General features: G+C 37.8%; 1 long non-coding RNA gene across 2 annotated transcripts; it reads right to left on the reverse strand.

The window, feature by feature from the left end:
• Positions 1 to 314: 314 nt before the first annotated feature.
• LOC107309145 (uncharacterized) lies at positions 315 to 11,874 on the reverse strand. 2 transcript variants are annotated; one of them, XR_001553092.3, is made up of 3 exons: positions 2,220 to 11,874; positions 1,551 to 1,643; positions 315 to 661 (listed from the first exon to the last, which is right to left on the reverse strand). It is a non-coding gene; the product is annotated as an uncharacterized LOC107309145 (long non-coding RNA). The 2 variants fall into 2 exon arrangements; XR_001553091.3 differs by having other exon boundaries at positions 315 to 658; positions 2,220 to 11,871.
• Positions 11,875 to 16,430: the final 4,556 nt, after the last annotated feature.

Raw genomic sequence — 16,430 nt, forward strand, 5'->3', positions numbered from 1 at the left:
CCTGCCCATGCCTGAAGTTCCCTTTTGGCCAGCTTTAAATGTCTCGCATGTATCAGTTTGTCTCTTCTAAACTCCCTAAGCTTCGGTTGATTAAGTGTGCTTTGTAAGTTGCCTGACAGTGATTTTGCTGTTGAAGATTGCCTGTTTGTGCAAGTGTTTGGCCCATACATTTTCAGGCTAGCCAGGAGGCAAGGTGGTGGCTCTAGTGGCTCTCAGGAAGGTTATAAGTATCACATCATGCCTGTGAATGAAAGAAGGTGTGACTAAATTCACAAATCCCCCCTGGTTAGATTAATGTGAAACTGACACTCAAGGAACACAAACAACCATAAATTTTATTGAGAGTCTCCATACTACAATTTTCTTAAAGGTACTGGCAGTCTTACAGCTATATCTGTTTAAACTGTGAGGCTGAACGATACAACTTTATAAGAAATCAAAACAAACCTTGCATTACTTAACAACTTTATGTGAGAAAATGAAAGAAAAAAGAGACACAGAAGGGTGACAGAGAGAGAAAAACAGACAATCATTGTTTCAGATTCCAGCACTGGTTCAGCCAATGAAGAGGGTCCTCAGTTTTTGAGAGTGTTCATCCAGAAGTTCTGCAATGTCAAGGTCTCAACACCTTCTGTCTTCTCTCAGTTATCCTTCGTGTCTGCTAGATTAACAGATGTATCAAAACAGGAATGCTTTGGACAGAGCAAATCCATCCCGTTATTCAGTCTGGTTATTCACAGGACTCTCTCCTTCACCAAGTCATCAGCCTTCAAACTGTAGTCATGGCAATGCTCTTGTAAGTGTATAAGACAGTCCCAGGCACACCACAGATAAAGTGTTTTTAATTGATCGGCTTCAACAGAGACAGCACCTAAAGAGGGGAAGCCCCAGGGCACCACCAGGTCCTGTGCAACTCACTCCTCTGTGATAGCACCTAGAACCAGAACCTAACCTCTCAGCATCAGGCAATTACAAACAAGCTAATTTGAAAACATATGGAAAGACTCAAATCAGGGAACCTTGTAAAAAGACTGCATTCAGATAGATGAAAATGTGGAGAAGAACCTGAGAGGTTTAGATTGATGCAAAAACTATGGGTTATTGCTGTTGTTTTCTTTGCAACAAGAAACTCTTGGCCCAGGTTTGAAGTATTCTGTGATTCTGTGATTCTGTATGAGGTGATTAATGGCAATATAACGGCTAATCAATATCAGATAAGTAAATTTGCAGTATTTTCATCTGTTGCATGCCCAATTTCAGGAAATAAGGGTTAAAAAGTTAAAAAGTTAAACTTCTAGATTTCTTGTACTCAATAAGTACTAACAAAAACAGTTTGGGACTGTTATCCATATTTTTGTATTCTGTTCCCATGCCTTCACATGTGTATAAAGAAGAATGGTCTCCTAGGCCATTTCCCAAGCAGAAGTTTCATCTCACCCCAGCCAAACCGCATACAGATATTTGTATGGTGACAAAAATGTAAAAAGATGGTAATGGTACAAGAGAGGTGGTAATAAATATCCTAAAGATTATCTACAGGAACAACTCACCCATATAGAAGTCTTCAGTCTGCTGGAAAACACTGAGGCAATCACCACCAAGAAACAATTCTGCAAGTTTCTCTCTTTTGTTTCAGGTGTGAACTGTAAATATGAGTGAAGAAGTTTCTTGCTTAGAATACAATTGTCAGTCATCCTTCGAAGCACAAAAATATTAAGGTAAGTTGCAAACGTGCAATTAATTTATTTTTTTCATAACTGAACTGCTTATTGCTTATATTGGCGTGTGTTCATGTGTGCTTATATTGCGCAGCCTCTTTGTTTCCTGTTGTATGTTTGCTCTAAGACATGTAGATATATCACAAAAAGCATATTGCCAAGAGATTTGTTAAACACACAGTTCATAATTAATAAATTAGGAATAGATTGTGTGTTGTACTGAATCTTTCTTATAATTAAATTTTGAAATGTCGAAGTTGATAAGTGTACAGCAGCAGCAAATGAAGCTGAGTCATTCCCTATAAACAAACCATGTTTTGCTAGCATAGGAAAAATTGATATTTTTCTTACATAACCAGAAAAACTGAGAAATGGTTTATGCAAATAAAATTAGTATTTGATAATATATCTCACAAAAATTAAACAAATTAACAGATGATAGAATAGATATTGGGAAAGAGACAACACATGGAAAAACCAATTCTATTAAAATTGGAATACCTTATCCAGGCCAAAGAAGATTTCAAACTTATTCTATAATAGCCTTGAACAAGTCTGTGAAATGTCAACATTAAACTTTCAGCCACTGCACCTGAAACGCAGTAAATATGTTTTGCTATTATCTATGCCTGTCTGGACTTGCTGCACTGCTCCAGGGCTGCTCTCCACAGTAATTCCCGATGTCTTTACTTTGAAACAACCCGCCTGTATTATGGGAAATACACAGGTCTGTGGCACACCTACTTAATTTTTTTGTTATGCCTGTTATCAGAGAAGGAATGTACACTCTGCAACCTCTTCTGTTTTCTGTTAATGGAGAATGACGATAGAATTCTTTCTGGATTACTCTGCAATCTGCAAGAACAAGCAATTACAGTTGGTACAAGGTATTACCTATCAAATCCAGTGTACTTATCGTGTAAGCTTACATGATAACCATGCTCTGTAACTTTGTTATCTAAAACCCTGCTAAATGTTTTAAAGACTCTTTCACAGGGTTCCTCACCAGTATAAAAAATAAAAAATAAAGGAGAAAAAGTAAGAAAAAAAGGAAAAGGACCAGTAGATGATATGTAGCAGCTGTGTTCTTAGCAGGTCTGGGCACTGAAAAGCACAAAAGATAATGGTCTATGAGACTCAGACTAATTCTTCAAATAAAGCACCATGAACATTGTATTACTCAATGCAACTAAGTCTTTTGCTTCAATAACATAATTGAAAACACCAGAAAAATAAACAATTTAGTCATCTGAAGAGAATGCAAGCCAGCTTTGATCCTCAGTGTGACAGTTCCAGGAGTACATGTTTCATTCTGATCTAAATTACATTTTTTTACACCGCAGTGGTCTTTTTCAGCTCACTAAAAATAGAAATTCCCAAGCTGAAAGCTTCTCCTATTTCTTCTTGCTTATAGCCAAGTCCTTACCCATGATAGCGCTTTACCATTTCTGCTGTTGTCCTTTTTTGCTGAATTATTATTACTTCATCACCTTAATAATAAGTTTATTTCTCAAAGGGCATTTTATTCTTTATAGTCAGTTATAGGATTTCTTTCAGCCACTTATTCAGCAATCATATTTTTTTGTACATTCACTGAGGTAATTCTAAATTAATTTTCCATGTGCAGAAGACATGAAAGAACAATCTAACTGCAGTGAACAGGCACAAGGTATGCTTGAGGATTTGGGGCTTCTCTGAAATTACTTTTCAGCTCTGATGAGAATTACCGAGGCCTCTTCCGCTGACATTCATAACCCTTTAGAGCCAGGACCAAATTCCTTCAATAACAGTAAGTTTCCCCATGTAGGTGAGCTTGTCCCATGCCAAGTCACCCTTCTTTCCTTCACTTTCCCCCACTAACCAGACCGGATCTGATCTTCCCTTCCATTCTAAGCCATTTCATGATTCTATGATTCTCTCTTCCAGCTCCTTAGATGTGTCCTGGGTCTGCTGGAGAATGAGGAATCTAAAACATGTTCAGACAGTGAAAAAAGTGGGGGGATAGTTTATTACTCATTAGCAGCCAAAGGAGAGCCTGTACTCACTGAAGTTCTGTGATCCTGATAAATTACAGGCTTATTACTGAATGTAGAGAAAACATATATAGTAATTTTGCAACAGCATATGATGCTTACAGCACTTACTATTGAGCCTCCATCGCAAAAAAATCTTCAGCTCAACATCTTCCATGAGATAACATCTGTCCTTCATTATCTTCACATCCAGGGTTCTCTCTGATGTGTGTTTGAATAGCTCCTTTTTTCCTGTGATAACTTTGACATGACAGAACTCACACTTATACTGGAAAACAAGGGTTCTTTTTGTTGAATTATAAGTACCAAGTCTTTCAGGGTTATGTTTTTAATGAAAGTTTCCATAGATGGGGGATTTTATTTGGATGGCATTGCTCTTCCATAAAAAAACAGTAGATCTTTATTGTTTCCATACATACATTTTACAGTAGTCTTTTGAGCTGGTCACAGGAAAAGTTGATGCCATGCAAAATTTCTATAAAAAGATTTTTGAAATTATTTTGGATCATTATCAAAGAAATACAATAGAGAGGAGATGTAATTAAAAGACCAGAGAAATTTTTACTAGCACACCTTTCTCTTATTCAGGTACAAAGCTCAGAATATTTATCCCTATCTACACTTGTCCACCCTGTGTTAAAGAAAAATCAATGAATGTGATGCTCTTTCTACTCATGCTTAATTTTAGTGCTACTTTTAAATTTCACCTTCTCCATAGGCAGATCTCTAAATGTAAAATTTCTAAGCAACCACTGAGTTAAATGACAGCGTATAGCACTGGCATAAATATTCCCCTGATTAAACTGAGGCTGAATCTCATCTGTAGTTCCAGCAATGTCAAGCACGAAGGATCTCAAACTTCATGTATCAGGAGAAGATATGAAGGTCTTACTGCTTTCCAAAATTTCTGAAAGCAGTATGCAAAATAGTTTTGATGTTACTAAGAAAGAGCAGGAATTCTCCAGGGTGACATAGTGAGTTGGGCTGGATTCATCTATAACTTTAGGAATTTAAGTAATGGGCACTGAGTATAATAAGGTGGTTGCCCAGGTATCTTCTTCAGTCACTAAGAGAGAGAGAAAAACATCTTTGGGTGGATTTATCTCACTTGGCTTACCAGCCCTCAGCAGCCTAATGTTTTTGTATCTAGATAGATGCCACACTTTTGGGAATGACATTGCATTAGACACACTTAAGACTGTACCTGTATCAATTGTATTGCCACAAAGCAAGGAAGTCTGTGCTTAGATATATTTGAATATCTATTCTTCTTGTTGGCATGAGTGGATGGATAACATGGATAGCATGATTCACAACATGATGGAATAGGTGACATGAATGAGGGAAGAAATAAAAGAAATTTTAAGCTTATCTTCTCCCTGTCTGTGAAGATATATGTTACATATACTTCAGCAGAAGAGCATATGGTACTTTGCAGGCATAAGAGAGCTCCCCATGAATTTACCATCTACGCTTATTTGTCAGTGTTTTACATGAAACCATTAAACTTGGCAGGATCCATACGCTTTTCCAATACTATGGTGAATAAAATAAGCAGCCAGGGATCCCATAGACTGAGTAATGCTAAAAGAAGGTGTTTTATACTGTAAATCTGGCACCCTCTACTTCTGTATCTTGAAAGTCAAGATGCATCTGGTCTCAAGATGGCCTGGAGTGGAAGTGGACATCATGGTCATATATAAAATTCCTCTATCTCAGCTCTAGGAACTTGGCTGCTCCCAAGCTGCAGGTGGTCCTCTGCTGGGGACACTGTCTCTTGCCAGGAGCCTTTAGCTGATATGGGAGAAAGGAAAGCTCCAGAGTTTCCTGTTTTTTGAACTGAAGTGTCAATGACCATTATTTATTAACTGACGGAGGGGACTTTTTTTTCTTCCCTTTTAATTAGAAACTACAACTTGCTTTTCAAAGCTGAAAATACTTGAAATGATCCCAAGTAATATTCCAAAACCACTAGTCTAAAGCTGGCAGTTAGAAACCCAATGAAATCTGATCGACTGGCTGAGTCCCCTCTTTCTACGCACATTCTCACATGCACACACACACTCCCTTCGCCCCAGCGCCACACAAAAAAAAAAAGAAAAGACCCCAGCAAGACAACAGCATTCCTTTTGAACAACTATCTACATTTGTTACACAGCAGACAACTTTGGATCTATCCACAAGAGATTACAAGTGGTGCTTTAAGAAGCAAAAGCTTTATGAAACATCTCAAAGCAGACTAAGAAAAGCACATTCATTGCACAGGCTATTTTTAATTTCATTCCAGGCTCATCATGGGGCTTTATAATCCTCTTCTGTGTGGAATATCTTCATGGCTTGAACTCCTCCTTAGTAGGGTAGATTTAGCATTTGCTGTAGGAGGGGGAAAGTCTAAATGAAGCTGCGTTGAGTTGCCACAGCTGCTCCATTACAGCCCTCTCCTTCTCACTTAGGAGCATTGCTATTCTTGAACAGGCTTCTGCAGCACACACACCAAATCACAAGATGTGAGGGCTTTTAATGGCAGAGTTTGACAGAAACATTGCTGCCGATGTTCAGCCAGATCCAGCTGGTCAAAATGCTGCTGTACATTTACATCTGCCTCCCATGCACTGAATCCTGTCAGATTTTATTTGTCATGGATGGAGTTAATTTCAGAATGCTCAATGTTGAGAGAATATGGAAGAAACAACATAAAACAAGCATCTGTTCTATCAGAAAAGTGCAAGGCTGACACAAAGCTGGCCTAAAGCTGAAGTAGTTTAAATGGCTGCATAGGGCCCATGTGTTCGAGTACTACAGGATTTCTTAGTCCGTCCCATGCAGTCCATCTCTTAGCAAGTTCTCTTGCCATAGTTTGCCCACAGTAATAGCTCCTGACCGTCTTGCATAGAGTCATCACCAGAAGTGCTTGGAGACTGTGTTGGGACACAGATGTTTAAGAATATGCCACAGGAGTCTAAGCAGCAATAAGGTTTGAGCAGGTGTATGGCTGGAAATGTTAAAAGAAGAGGGATATGTACGGATGGAGAATGGGTTGGTTGAGATGTATTGGTCACATGGGAAGAGAAAAATGCTTTCCAAACATGAACTACGGACACATTTATTGAATTCTGCTTGAGGCATGCTCTAATCTCCTCAGGTTTATGCTCCCTCTGCACAAGACTGTCCATATGCAATACACTTCCCTAAATGGGTTTATTTCTCTGTATGTCTTCCAGTTGCTTCTCTTCAGCAATAGTTATTTGGCCTTTATAATACATCTGCCAAGAAGAAAACAACTTCAAAGAGTCTTTTCAGAAAATGCTATGGTGCCTAGAAGTTTCCAAGGGGCATTATTCAATCTCCCTTAAAGTAGGGAAGAAACTCTACCAATTTTCAGTCAGTGTCTTCTCCTAGGAAATTTGTAGGAATATGTAAAACCGGCACATGGTACTTCTCACATGGCATAAAAACCTGCTCTAAAAACACAGCATTTGCTAGAAATAGTGTTTCATTTCAGCCTGCTCAAAGTTTTATTGTCACATTTATGGTTGATAAGGAGGGCTGGAATAGATGATCTTTGAAGATCTCATCTAACCCAAAACATTCTGTGATTGTATTATCATCTGAGGTAATGAAAGTAATGTTTCCTATTTTATTATGCTGGCCAACAACATCAGAGGCGGATGCTGGTGGTATGGCAGGAGGGGCCAGTGTTATGTTACATTTTGTTGCCATGCAACAGACAGCAGCAGAGAACAGTCTGGCAAAATGGCATCTGACATGGAAGTGCCTATGAAACAAAGGTGTGGAACTGAATTCCTTCATGTGGAAAAAATGGCACCCATTGACTTTCATTGGTGCTTGCTGAACATTTATGGAGACCAAACAGTGAGGTGATGGATTGTGCATTTCAGCAGTGGAGATAAAGACACAATAGAGACCTGAAAGTCAATCCACACGCCAGACAGCCGTGCATGAGCTCAGTACGCAGGTTCTCATTCATTACTGGTGAAAATGCAAAGCTAACTGTGTTATGTTGAAAAAGACAGTTTAGTAGCTGATAATTTGCTCTCTCAAATAGTGTTACTGTGCTCTTTGTATCTGTTACAATTTCCATGGAAATTACTTTGCATTACTTTTGTAGTAACCTATGTATTTTCCTTGATATCTCTGTTGGTGAGCACAAATCTCTAAAGAAAAACCTTCAGGAGTACCCATATTCTTCCTGTCCAGAATACACTTTTTCCCGTGTTAGCCCTTTGACCAGCAGAACCAGAAATGTTTTCAAAATATTCATAAAATTCCTCAGAATGCACAAAGACATATGCTTAAATTCTATTGATCCAAGTTGGACAGTGGGACTTAATCATTCTGAGGAAATCACACACAAATTATTTGCAAAACAGTACCTTAAATACTTGCCTAAAGTCTGCCTCCTCCATAACAAAGGATCAAAATAGTTAGGAGTCAGTGGTGTCAATTCTGAGTGCATTGATCTGTGCAGCAAACTCCTTGTCTGCTGCACATCTGTTTATCTCCTCACCTCAGCTGCACTCCATGAAAGTGTGTGGGCTCTCTGAAATCCTACTTATTTGCTACAGTGCAGCAGAAATGTAGTCCTGACCCATCAAAAACATTAGAGATGTAGCCATTCTTGAGTCAGAAACTTGAAATCGTACCTGATGTGAAGAGGAAGATAATTTACCATCTTTTCTGTAATCTGTCTCAATCCCAAATCACCAAAAAAATACATAAGTAAAGAAATAAGCAATGACTGTTACCTCCTTCTAACATTCTTCCATTTTCAACATAAATGTGGTACACCTTGATGCTTGAGCAGAATAAAGTGTAACTTTAATTCTCCTGAAGCAAATGTTTCGCTATTTTTGAACTTTTCTTTCTTTCTTTCTTTCTTTCTTTCTTTCTTTCTTTCTTTCTTTCTTTCTTTCTTTCTTTCTTTCTTTCTTTCTTTCTTTCTTTCTTTCTTTCTTTCTTTCTTTCTTTCTTTCTTTCTTTCTTTCTTTCTTTCTTTCTTTCTTTCTTTCTTTCTTTCTTTCTTTCTTTCTTTCTTTCTTTCTTTCTTTCTTTCTTTCTTTCTTTCTTTCTTTCTTTCTTTCTTTCTTTCTTATTTTTCCTGTTCCACAGATCACAATCCTCCTGAACAGAAAAGGCAACACTATGCTTGCCTCAGTCAATGTTTCTCCTTTTGTCTTTGATATGTCATCATATGGAAGCACGCACTAACAATAGATATTTTCTTAACTTCCCGATCCTTTTATGTCAGCAGTTCTCCATCCTTTCTGTTCTCTTCAATCAGCAGTTCCAATATAAGAAAATCTGCCTAGTCTGCTGAAGATCTGTGAAACTCTGCCACATCCATAGAAGGGCAACTTTTTCACATCGATGAAGCTCTTGACACATGGACAGTGTGTAGACAGTTTGAAAGGAGCTTGTCAGTTATACCCAAAGCCCATCAAAACTGTGTAATTGAACACAGGGCTATTGCTATTTTTGACGCAGAGCATTTAAAACTCCATTCCAAATGCAACATGGAACTAGCTTTGGACATTTTGCCAGGTGGTTTCCCAAGGAACTTACTGATTTGCCTGGACGAAGTGAGCTGGATTGCCAAAATGTCAATTATAGCACTCTGAAACACAATGTTTGGCTGTGCTGCAAGCATGTGCTTTGCTGGTTCCATTGTAAGGTAATGGAATGCCAGGTCTCAGCTTGTCCAGCTGGCAAATATTAACAATTACAATTCCTTGACTGTGCTAGAAATCTATAACATGTTAAATTTAGTGCACATTAACATAGGTACCCAATTTTCACCATTTCTGTGAGTCTATTGAGACTTTTTATTATTATTATTATTTATTTTTTACTTTTAAGAAATCAGAAGAATTAAAGAAACAAATGAATTAATAGACTTGGAATTTTCCCATGCTTTAAAGTTAAAGAAAGAGCTTTAAATGAGTAGCTGATTCTAGGACTTGTAATACCAAGTTGAAGATCAAGTAATTTAAAAGAACATAAAATTTATTGAAACCATGTTTATCTTGTTCTTAAAAACCAACATTTTGGCTTATAAAATCAGATCATTTTCATGGGAAGTTAATGCCTACTGCTAGTGGCTGGATTCAGTGTCAAAGATAAAACACTAGAAGCAACCTTCTGGTAAACAGACACAAATTTGATCAAGCTCTCCAGAATCTTAGCATTAGTGGGAGCTAATTCCAGGATTAGTGGGCTTAGTTGTGAAAATTGTGACAGACAGAGATGATGCCGTTATCACATGAGCAAAGCCTAGGATTTTTGAAGAACTTAAAGGAATTAAAGGCACAGTTTGTTTTGTAACATAGACACCTAATGCTCCTTCAGCTTACATCTTACTATGGCTAAAAGACGTTTTGTTACAGAAACATCATGATAACAATTTGTTAAGTTTTGAGCAGAACCATCTATTGTCAGCAGAAAAATGAGAAGCACGTGATCCGTATGTAGCATCAACCCCCTGGACTCTGCAGCCACATTTCACTAACAAAAATGCCAGACATGATAGTACAAAGCAGTAACCTGTGCCAGGGGAGGAGTTCTTGTTTCACATCATATTGTCTTAATAGATCGTGAGTATGAGCAGACCGGAGACAGCTGAGATCTATTCTCTAGGACTGAGTTGTAACTGGCTGCGTGTGCAAGCTTCAGCATCATATTCATAGTATAGTGAACTCAGCTATCAGAAAATGTTCTCAATATCCTTTCCACTCACCAACTACTGCCTCAACAAAACCTCAGTAAGAGGTGGGAATGAGAAAAATATATCAGTTTAAATCTAAGCACTGTCTCATGTGACTGTTTTCGATTTTTTTATTTGACAAGTCCCATACAGGGAAATTGTTAACTTTCCCCTGAAACTGTTACTTTCAGGTGAAAAATGTCTTGGTGGGAGAACAAGCCTGGTGATGGAAGACGGAGGTGTGAGATTAATATTCTCACTGCTATATCACACAACAGTTGTTTCAGAAGTGGATTCATTACATATTTTACTATTTTTATAAGTGAGGTTTATTAAGATGTCTTGTGTAAACTAATGGGACTATTTGACTCATATTTTCCTATACATAAAAAAGGAAACCTTTTTAGCCACAAATAACAATCACAAAGAATTAACTTGAACTTCTGATCAGGATCACAAGGAGGTGATTTATATAACGTTCACCAGATGAGGGCAAGCTGAGTGCCCATCTCCATTCAGTCAAAGCTGGTACTCAAACATTCTCAGACGTGCTGGTGGTTTTATGTCAAGGGAACAAATATTGAACAGGGAATAAATGTCACAATCAAGTTGACTGGTTATATCCTACATGTCAGCTTAGGCAATGTTGCCGTGACAAACATTGCAGTGTATAGTCTCTTGACTCAGATTGCTAGCAATAGCATCTTAATAGTTCTGTTCTGTTTTACTGGCTGAAAGGACAAATAGGCAGAACTAATGTTTTAGACACGTTTTTAGACCATACTTTGTGAAAACTAAGATGATTAACATACATACTCTCACTTTAGATTATGTTTCAAATTGAACCAATACCTCTCTTTTTTTTAATTTACTTTAAACACAAGTAATAAAATATTGACTTGCCGCAGATGAAGCTGGCTGGCTCCATTGTTTTTCTTGGGATGGAAAAAAACCACACAAACCAAAACCTAATAGCCAAAATAAAACTAGTTTAGTTGCAATGAAATAATAGAAATTTTTGGCTATAAACCTCCTTTGTGGCGTACTGTGGTATTAGTAATTCTTCCACCCTGAGGATAAGACAAAAATGAATATGTTTGTTCTAATGCATATACATTAAAAAAAATAGGGAAAAAAAGAAAACAAAACAAAACCAATAACAACTTATGCAATTTGGATTTGTTTGTGCTTATCTAACCATAGTGGTTAAAAATATGTTGGCAAAGGAATGCTGTATTATATAGTTTACTGGTTTTTGTTTTGGAAAATGAAAGCTGCTAAGATACTGTGGTTTGGAAGCTGCCTGCAGAGAATGTGCAGCGTTACTTGCAGGCATACACTTCCACTGAAGTTTTGTCCTGTCCAAATGGATTACAGACACCTCAGTTAGACATACATGTGCATTTTAAAACCCCGTAAAGACTATAGGTGGATTCTCAACTGGCTTAATTTGACTTACTCTTACAATGTTTGGAGATTTATGCACTATACATTAATAATAATTAAAAAAAAAAAAAAGCATTATACTGTTGTAGGATTTTACATTACTGTAGGATTTGTTGCTTTTTATGCATTATTGTTGTAGTTTTTTATTCCTTACTCAGTAGTTATATCTGTGTTCATATTAGCCTTCTTGAAATGTTTCTTTTCTATAAAAAGAAAATTCTTTCTGAGATCTACTGAAAAAATGAATAAGATCTGGTGCCAGGATGGAGCTGTAGGGGTTAGGAAGTTCTGTTGAGTAGCTTTACAAGAATGGATGCAAGAGCCATCACAGTTGTATCTGAGTGCTTTGCCTGGACACCTGAAATGTGCCTTGGGAGTACCACTGAGGTGTTGGTGGGTAGTTCTAATTTCCTCTCGTCCTTAAAACACTATTTATTTACACTCAACGTGCTGGGTAGTTATGGATTCCTTGCCTGTTTTGCTCTAAACAAATTCAGTTGTGGTGAACCTCTAAGGATCACTGTGGGAATGGTAAAGTTTTTCAGCCCAAAGCTTACTGTGGAGGTGTGAATTTTGTCAGGCATTCATGGGCCTTACACCCTCATGTACCTTCACTGATTGCCCTAGTAGGTCACCCTGATCCAACTCAGGATACATAAATCTAGTTGAAAAATGTTTCAAATAATTTTGTGTTCTGCAGATAAAATGGTGAGCTGTCATTTAAGCCCTTCTCAGTGCTGTTTCACCCTTTTCTCCTCCCACACATTCATAGCAATTGGTGGAACAGTAGCACAAGCAAGAAATAACTGGTAGTTTTTAAAAGGCATAATAAGGTTCTTTGTTCACTTTTATCTCAGGATGCAACGATCGGTGAAAGTACAATAAGGAAATAAATGACTAACTTATTAAAGTGCTTGTCAAAGAGAACGGGCTTCCATCCCACACACTCTGATGTGTGAGTCGAAAGGAAGTGGAGAAATATCTTTCCAGTGGAAAAATACTGTCTCAAGGAGGGCCATCAGCAGAAACAGAGGCAAGCAGTGCCTAAGTGCCAATCTCCTCCTGCTGCATCCTGAGGACACTCTGTATCTGGCTGTGCTCTCGAATCAGGGCCATGGAAAAAGCCTGGTCTGAGTGCCACAGAGCCAGAAGTTCAGAGATGGATATCCTTTTTTGAGTGTGGATGTAGGGCTTAAAGACTGAGACACACGGAATAACCCATGCCCTTTCTAAATGGCAGTTCTCCTCTCCATTAGCTTATATTCCAATATTTCACTTCTTACGAATTCCATTCCTTTATTCCCTAGTCTCTCTCTTCCCACCTGTTCCCACTCTTCCTGGAATGACCTTGTATAGAATAATAGAATGGTTTAGCTTGGAAGGGACTTTAAAGATCACTTCCAGCCCCATTCCACGGGCAGGTTGCCACCCATCATGTCAGGCTGTTCAAGGCCCCATCCAATCTAGTCTTAAACACCTTCAGGGACAGAGCATCCACAGCTTATCTGGAGAGCCTGTGCCAAGGCATCCCTACCCTCTGAGTAAAGAATTTTTTCCCTAACATATGAACTGATTTTCCCTTCTTATAGGCCTGTCCTTTCCTCCCAGCCTCAGGTCATGCACTGTACCTGTGGCTAATCTACATCAAATTATTACCTAATTATTTCTGCTTATTCTCCAAGGCTTCAGTCAGAATCCCCCCACCACCTCCCAGGCATGACAGCATACTCTGCTCTTCCCCAAAGTCTCAGTTCCCAGAGGAGAAGACTGATTTAATGTGGGAATTGCAGGGTTTAGAGTAGGTTTTTCTATAGGGTGTTTCCTGCCTAAACCTCTTTCACTGTGAAGGGATCCCAGGTAATGTGTTACTGTGTATTGTGTAACCTCATGGAATTACTTGCTTGTGTAATAAACAGGGTAGAATGTAGCCATTTCCCAGATTTCATACTTTCTCCAAATGTTTCCAAATGAAAGAATTCACATTTCACTTCTTCTGTTGTTGCAAAGTTTCAGAGCATTCATTCTTAGCATATGGATTTGTTATATTCTTTTTTTTTATTTACCCTTTTATTCCCTGACTATAGAAGCCTCCATAACTAAGCTGTACTGTAATTCAAATACATGTTTAACTACATAGCATAGCAATGAAAAGCAATTTTAAACAAAAAGTAAATGAACTCAACACAAAACCGCAGCATATTTCTAAATGAAAACATTACTGGCCAACAGAATCATTAAATTTTTTGCTTGGTGGGATAAGATGAAAATTGCCTCCATAATTTTTTTCCTGCAAAATGACAAAGGATATTATATATATATCATTTATATTCATAGGTATATATGCATGCATATGGACTAATGTTACTTGAACTTTGCTCTAAAATACTCTTGATTACACATCTATTACCTTCTGTTTATTTCTATGCAAGTGAAAGATGAATCATACCGTACCACTTACAGGCAATAATACCATCGTGCTCTCAAATGTAACCTCTGTACTGAGCATGTGAGCATGTTTCTTATGACTTCTATTTCTTCTTGTACTGGGAGCTGATTTTTTTGTTTATTTCTATTACAATCTTTTCCTTCTTGGGGGGGAGGGAAGGGAGCGGGGGAGAGGGGGAAAGAAAGAAAGAAAAAAAAAAGATTTCCTTGCAGGACAAAGTGTTGGATTAATTTAAACAGCTGTTGAAAGTTTTAGAAGTTATATATATATATATATATATATATTCTATAATTTCCTATTATAGGTTTCTATTAAACAGATCATTTTGTCCAAAATTTGTAATTCTGAGTTGCTTGGAAGTGAACTGTATGTCGTTCAAAAGACAAACAAGATCAGAGTAGATAATCCTAACATATCAAACAAAAGGCAATCCTCTTTCTGTGAAAAAAAGTGAAATTCTATACTATGGAGATAGTGTTTTTCTAGCCAAAACAGCATTAGAGGTGAGATTTATTATTGCCGGCACATTCGGTCATTTATTACCCCTTTGAAGCAAAGTCAGTGTAGGTGTGTAGAATTCCTGCCAGTCACAAAAAAACCCCAAAAAACTGTTCCAATTGAAAAAGATGTTGGCAAGAACATGGAGGAGTCATCGTTAATTTCACTGAGAACAATGAGATCTTAATAAAAAAAAAAAAACAAAAAAACAAAAACACCAGGGAGTTTCTGAAGTGTAGCAATTTTATATCCTTCATTTAAAATGAAATGATGATCAAACAACTTGCTGTGCAGATGCATTCTCATTGCATTAATTGTGGTGGGATGAACAAGTTCTAACAATATAGAGTTTAACAACAATCATATTTCCATCCAGACTGCAAGGTTTCAATAGATATAAGTATTGCGAGACAATCTCTTTCGTCTGTCTGCAGTTGGCACCAGAAACCCAGGTCAGTAGTAACTACAAGGTTTTATTGTTCTTGATAAGAATCTTCTGAAGGCTGTTTTCTAAGCACAGCAAAGCAGTAGTTTCAATTCCACAAACTCATAAATCTCTTGCTGTCAGCAGGGGTTCCATCTATCAGGAGTCTGGCACTTAGGACTGCATTCTTACTTTGCACCCCTAGAAATATTCCCCTGCAAGGCAGGTTTAGGAAAACTTGTAGGAGTGTGAAGAACAGAAGGCACAGAAGTCATCCATGCTAAAGTAAATTGCAAAATACACAAATTCTTTCTAATTTCTCTCATTTTATTAATTAATTAATTAATTTATTTATTTATTGTTATTATTATTATTATTTTATTTTATTTTTTTAATTAAACCTTTACTAAAGAGCTGCCACAGACCTGCTGAGCATCTGCAGACTGCAGGAGTCAGTCACATACTGCATGATCCCTCATGAAACTAGAGAGTGCAGGAAGACTTCACTTTGCCTTCGCCTGTTGGTTGTTCTTTCATAACTGGGTCATATTAATACTCTGTGAGAAAATTACTTTGCTTGTTTCTGAGTTTGAACCAGTCGAGAGGAAGTCAGCATTAAACTGAGAGAGAAAGCTTTGCCTTTTTTCCTTATTAGTACAGATGATTTTGCAATGAGTCAGTATAAACCCCACAGCTGCAAGACTTGTGGGAAACGATAAGAAGCTTTGCAGGTAGGAGAAAAGGGTGGGAGGGCACCACAAATTTACTTGTATGAATGAGTCTATTTTCTTTCATAGCATGTTGTACAGTGCTGGAGGCAGTCCTGTTGAGGAGCTTATATTCTGGTTGGAAAAATGACATCTTATACTGAACCTAAGTAGATTTACAAAAAAGGTGGGAAAGGGTGGAATGGCTGGTGGCAAGGCAGGAACAGTGCTCAGCCCTGAGCAAACAGGATTCTTGTCTGAATAAAATGTAGCCTTCAGCACAACTGACTGACTGCCCAAAATCATTTTATCACCTAACCATGAGTCACTCAGCCCTTACTAGATGATTTTCCTCCTTTAGAGAGCTTCTCTGTGTAGAAGCTCAGGTAATAGCTGAGTTAGTGAGCTAAACTTATGAAACAGAAGGATATAGTTGA

Source organism: Coturnix japonica, chromosome 2, assembly GCF_054131305.1.
Source record: "Coturnix japonica strain WE chromosome 2, WE-NBRP24, whole genome shotgun sequence".
In the NCBI taxonomy this organism is placed as follows: domain Eukaryota; kingdom Metazoa; phylum Chordata; class Aves; order Galliformes; family Phasianidae; genus Coturnix; species Coturnix japonica.